Genomic DNA, 6,221 nt, shown 5'->3' on the forward strand with positions numbered 1-6,221 from the left:
CAGATCAGCTATGCAGATAAGTCTCCCTCCACTAACATAATGTTTGCCATTTATATAATTTGGTGGTAGTCCTGGAAAACATCACTAAGTCAATTGCAAATGTGTTGGCAAACCCAAGGTAACTGGCAGGGAAATTATTCACATTAAAACAAGAGTAATGTAAACAGGCACAGGGCTTCCTTTATGGTAGAGAGTCAGCTTCCCAACCTACTTTGATTTAATCAGTTATTTCTACTTTGGATTATGCTTGTGTTGGTCTCTAGGGAGTACTTTAGTGAAAAAGTCTTGTAGTAGGATATAAGGCTATGATTTCTTTTTAGATGGTGTGGAGGGACCAGAGCTCTCCACTAAGAAATCTCTTTTTTTCAGCTTCCCTCTGTTTAACAGACTCCAGGTATAATCTGCAGCATGTCGGGCAACCCTAGCTGATGTGGCAGGTTACAAAAATGGAGGCGGTTCCTCTGATAGGGCAAGCCTATCATATTAAAGGACTTATGAAATCTGCAACAGATATGACAATAATCAGTCAAAGTTGCAGAATGCTGATTTAACATGCTCTATCCAACTCATCCTGCTAAGGAAACAATCTGTCACACCATGCATCAACTACAGCTTCTTCAAGAAATTATTCTGGACACAGGTAGAGTACATAGTAGTTAAGGTTGGAGGGGACAAGCACCTGACCAGATAATTCTGCCTAGTCTCACATAATCTTGGTAGCCAAAAATGAAAGTTGCTTTGTAAAGAGCAGTACTTAAATGTAGCGGATAAAATATTGTGATATCTTAATTCGTCCGAAGCAGGAACCTCTAGAATGGCCCTTGCCAGCACTCTGGACTTCCTCCCTCAAACAAGCATCACATCAGTCTTTCCTGGGCTTTGAGCCACCTATCTTTTAAAGAGGCTCCAAAATCTTCAGTACATGGAGATCAAGGAGACTGCTAAGGAGGAAAAGCTGCATGTCACTGGCATAATACCAGTACTGCGACCAGTGTCATCTAAATATCTAATGGTTGTACAAGAGGGGTAAAGGGTTCTGCCTTGTGAGACTTGGCAGAACAAAGTTCTCCTTTATTATGAGACTTTTGGAGCCTGCTGGAGAGGTATAACTTACTGCCAGTCTGGCTGATCCTGCTAAAAACCAGGCTATGATTGACCAACTTCATCTGTACAGCAGCGGGTTACAAGTGTTTTAGAAATTGGTTTGTATACGATTTGTACAGAAGTGGATCTCTTGACTTTGAATGTTTCACTTGTTAGTTGTTTCCACTTGCTGAGAAGGGAACTGTTGAAATATTTTTCACTGTCCTAGGGAGAAGATAAAGACAGCTGAACCCAGAAATACAACACAAAAACAGAAGTGAAAAGATTAGACTATGAAATCCAGTTACAACTGGTGCCTTTTGCAATGTGGATAGAAAGCAGCATACAGGAGGATGTTCAGTCAATTAAAATGACAGTTGTAATAAATATGCTAAAAGGTAGTTACAGGTTTCCCTAGGTTTATGATGTACATGCATTCCTGGAAAATGACGCATAACTTGAATTCGCATAAAGGGTACCCACTTTACAATGTAACAAACAGGGATACGTTCCAAGACCTTGACTGTACTGACTCCCAGACCCATTTCTACCACTTTTAAAAGACAATTTTAGTACTCACAAACAGCAGACAGTACACACAAACACAGGGCACTATCATAATGGGGATGGCAACTACAGAAACACGTGTCACAGACAATGAGCGAGGAGCACAGATCCACAGAGGAGACTATATTTTGGTGCATGTCACTCCCCCAATGCACTGCACAAAGCAGCTGACTGCAGGCTTCCACCACACCAATCACATAAGAGTGAATTTACCTTACATACAACGATTTGGTATAAAAAGGGTCATTGCATAAGTGAATTCGCACATACAGAACCTGCATAAAGTGAGGGAAACCTGTAAACACCACAAATTACAAGATGAAATAAAAGGCTCAATGTTGATAGTAAATTAATTGATCATTTCTGGCATATGGAAGTGAATTTCTGGCAATTTTTTTTCTTTTTAATACAAAGAGAAGGAATTCTGAACAAGTGTAGGAAGCACAAGAGAAATAATTCTTCCTGTGCACCGTAACTACAGGAATTAATTTATTAATAAGATGAAACAGAACTGGTGGCAGAGGGTAGTCTTTGCAGGTCTTTCGAGAACACGCACCTTGAAATGTTATCTTTACCGTCAGAAAAAAGTGAGAACATCTACCATTAATTAAAAATAAAAAAATCTGCACAGGAAGGAGAGATTCAGCACTAGTTTCCTAAACAGTGGATATGTCTACACATGGTCCTGACTGCAGTTGTTACTGCAAGTACTAAATGACTCCGCAATAACTGCCATTACTGTGCAGTCCTGGTGGCACATGGGTCATTTCCAACCTTACTACACAGGAGTGTGTTGCTACTGGCACAGCAGCATAGGCATCAGTTTATGCCTGCAGATGCTACATCGCAATAGCTTGTCGTGTAGACATGCCCACTGCGTCCTTAAACAAAAGCAGTGAACAAATGTAAGGGAACCAAGAGACGGGCTTATGCACAACACTTCTTCGGACTGAAAACTATACCAGAAGAACAAAATGGGCTCAAGTGGAAACACTAGAGAGAGCCAGCAAGAACACATGTACGTTTCTAATGTAACTAGTGTATCTTAAAAGCTGGTCAGCATAATTTTGCCGCTAGATTGTTCGTGTTTGCCATAATGGATAGGCTTGGTATTGGAAACAATGCCAAGTCTTATTTATATGTAGAATTTGTACCAGTTTTGCTTGATTCCATTAGATACAAATAATAAAATGGCTATCCAAAGCTCTGGATACCTTGACACTTGACTTGTTGCAATGTAATATATGGGCAGCACTAAGGGAAGGTAATAAATAACTTTGTCAACCATAAAAATAAAAAACACCCCAAAAAATAATAGAAAAAACTTACTTGATCCCCACTGATATAGGAACACACTCTAAACCCCTTTCAAAAACCCAAACAAACGGCTTTTGCACTGTTTAACAAGTCACCAAATTTGGTCTAGTTCGAAGCGTAGGTTCTAGGGTCCTGAACAGTATGTTCTGGCTTGTATCCTCCCTATTTCTCTTTAAAAATGTAGTCAAATCAGTGCAAGCTGCTGTAAGGACACACACAGAAGTTTAAGCCAATCAACTAGGGAGTCTGCACTCAACAAAAATCCTACTTACAATTAAACCAGCGCAATTCTGCAAGGAAGATGAGCAACAATCCAGTTTTAAAATGAAGCATAATTACATTAAACCTGCAATTTAAGGTGAACAGAGTTGTTTAAAGTCAGAGTTAAACAGAAAAGGAGTCATAGGCCAAGCCAGCTACATGCCTAACCAGTTAGGAGAAGTGGTAACTATGATTAAGGAAAGACCAAGCAGTAAAATAGTGATGGGATGTGGGAACAAAATATTCTTAAATCTGACAGCACAGTGATTTAGGCAAGAAATTCTCTGTAGAAAAGTGGTCCTGCTGATTTTGACTTTCCAAGTGCAAGGCTTCTACTTTATAATTGTACGAACTAAGCCTCCACTCCATAGTTTAGAACACACTTTGCACTTAGGCAGTAGCAACTAGGCCTGCGTGAAGCAGAAAGCATTTGCTTCAGATCCGGTGATTCAGAGACAGTGATTCGATTTGGTGATTTGAATCATTGTCCTGGTTTGATTTGGCTGAATCCGAAGATATTTGGTGCCGAATCTTATTCGGCCACAGACTACACAGGCAGGCAGTGCCAGCAGGAGCAGCCAGACAAGCCCCGGCTTGAGACAGCAACCCCAGGAGAAACTGCGGCTCTTCTGGCTGCTCCCCCAGCTGCCACCCTGCCAAGGCAAGGTAGGCAGTGCTGGCAGCCCTGGAAGAAGCCGCAAGGTCTGGGGGAATGATTGGTAGCTGGTGGGGGGAAAGACTAGGGAGCTGGGGAATTGAACCAGAAACTGGGGGGAAGCCCCTGTTTGTTCCCCCAGCCCCTGATCATTCCCCCCAGCCCCTGCAGCTTCTCCTAGGGCTGCCAGCACTGCCTGCCTCGCCCTGGCAGGGGGGGCAGCTGGGGGAGCAGCCAGATGAGCCGTGGCTTCTCCCAGCGCTGCCAGCTCAAGCTGGGGCTCATCCAGCTGCTCCCCCAGCACTGCCTACTACTGCCTGCCTGTACAGTCTATGGCCAAATCTCTGAATCTCTCCAAATCGATTCAGAGGCTTCCGATTCGACTCAGAGATTAATGGGTCCCCGATTTGATTCAGGTTCAGAGATTCAGCCGCTGAATCAGGCCATATCTCCTCCAAATTGAATTGGCTACCGAAGCTTCGCACAGCCCTAGTAGCAACCAAGGGTTTTGGTGTTTTATAGCTAAACTGTTTCATTATATGGGTAAGCCAGGATTACCACAATGACTAAGTAACCTGCCCAGTCACATGCTCTGTGGCAAAACCAGACTTCCTGACAATATCTTCATACACTAAATATCAAACTATATGCCTTAGCTACCACTATGCCAGACTATATAGCAAAAGACACTTTCCACGTCTGCATATAGAATCATAGAAAATTAGAGTTGGAAGGGACTTCAGGAGGGTATCTAGTCCCACCCCCCCTGCTCAAAGCAGAACCAGCCCAACTAGATCATTCCAGCCAAGGCTTGTCTACCTGGGACTTAAAAACCTCTAAGGATGGAGATTCCACGACCTCTCTAGGTAGCCTAGTCCTATGCTTTACTACCCTCCTAGTGAGAGAGTTTTTTCCCAAAAACTAACCTAAACTTCCCTTGCTACAACTTGTGACTACTGCTCCTTGTTCTGCCACAGTTCTCTACTCACAGGATTCTGAGCCTGCTTTTGCCTTCTCAAGGCTGCTTGTAAACACTTCCATGCACCTTGTACTTGAGACTTGCACATGATGTGGCAACTATTCCCAACAGCTCAAGGAATGAAACTAACCATTCAGAAGGTTTTCCCCAGGTTATCTATCACACTATTTTAAACTACTAGTTGAAAAGTTACCAGTCCACCCATAAAATGCACAGAAACTTTTACCTTTTTTCAAAGTCTCCACACAGAGCACAATGACAGTTGCTCCCTCACTTAACAAACAGCAGGAGAGGGCAGGGCATATTAAATGTGATCCTTTGGATTCAGTACATGTAAATTCCCTGGGGAAGTCTGGGCACCGTTTGGTTTAAATGCATGAAATAAGGGATTATATTCCAGGGATTATTTTCCATATATACTGCCTAGAAAATTACATTGTGTAATAGCGGATCTGAAGACTGGAAAAATGGACGTTTTCAAGGAAAAGAGAAGTTTAGTACCATATGTTCATGCTAAAAAAATTAAGACTTTCCTCTTAGTTTTGCCTTCACTTGGTTTCTGACACAAGACTAGCTTTGTAATAATTTTCTGGTATCATGGTAAAATCATATTTAGTAACTTAACAGAAAGACTTTGGGAAAAGCTCAATAGCATTTCAGAATAATTTTTTCCAGAATATTTATTCCATTTTGGTACGGTATTAAGAATGAGAATGCAGCAGGAAGTAAGCTTTAAGATTACTACTACTGTGTGTTTACAACCATATTTTGTTAGTGACACAGGTTCAAAACTGCCAACCAGTTACACCAGTGTAAATCTTGAATAAGGCTACTATAATCTGTTAAATATCAGATTTACAATGGGGTAAAAGCAGCAAATTTGCCTCTCAGTGGGCACGTCTACACATCACGCTAGGTTAATGTAGCAACCATGCGGGTCTATATGCGATTGCTAGCTATGCTACCGTAGCGTGCACTCCTTGCTTATAGCATGCCACTATGGCAACGTAGCGAGGAAATCTGAGCACATGCAGCCGATATAGCGCCGTATGGGCAGTTACTGTGCCATGTTTTAGTATTTCCAAAAGGAAGCAGTAAAGCATGGTGCAATAACAATGTCGCCATATGGCAACATGTAGATGCACCCAGTTACAAAAATAATACACCCCAGGCATCAGGCACGTACTTGAACCTTATACTGATTTTTTTCGTAAAATAACTCTCAAAGTGTTTTATAAAGGCGGCCATCCCCTCCATTTTTATACCTATAGCAACCAAGAGCTAAAAACCCTCAGGATACCCCAGCGTCCCATTCGCCGGATCACTTGACCTCTCTTGCAGGAGAGTACTTTCATTATA

Source organism: Gavialis gangeticus, unplaced genomic scaffold, assembly GCF_001723915.1.
Source record: "Gavialis gangeticus isolate Ggan-Ray unplaced genomic scaffold, GavGan_comp1, whole genome shotgun sequence".
NCBI classification, from domain to species: Eukaryota; Metazoa; Chordata; order Crocodylia; family Gavialidae; genus Gavialis; species Gavialis gangeticus.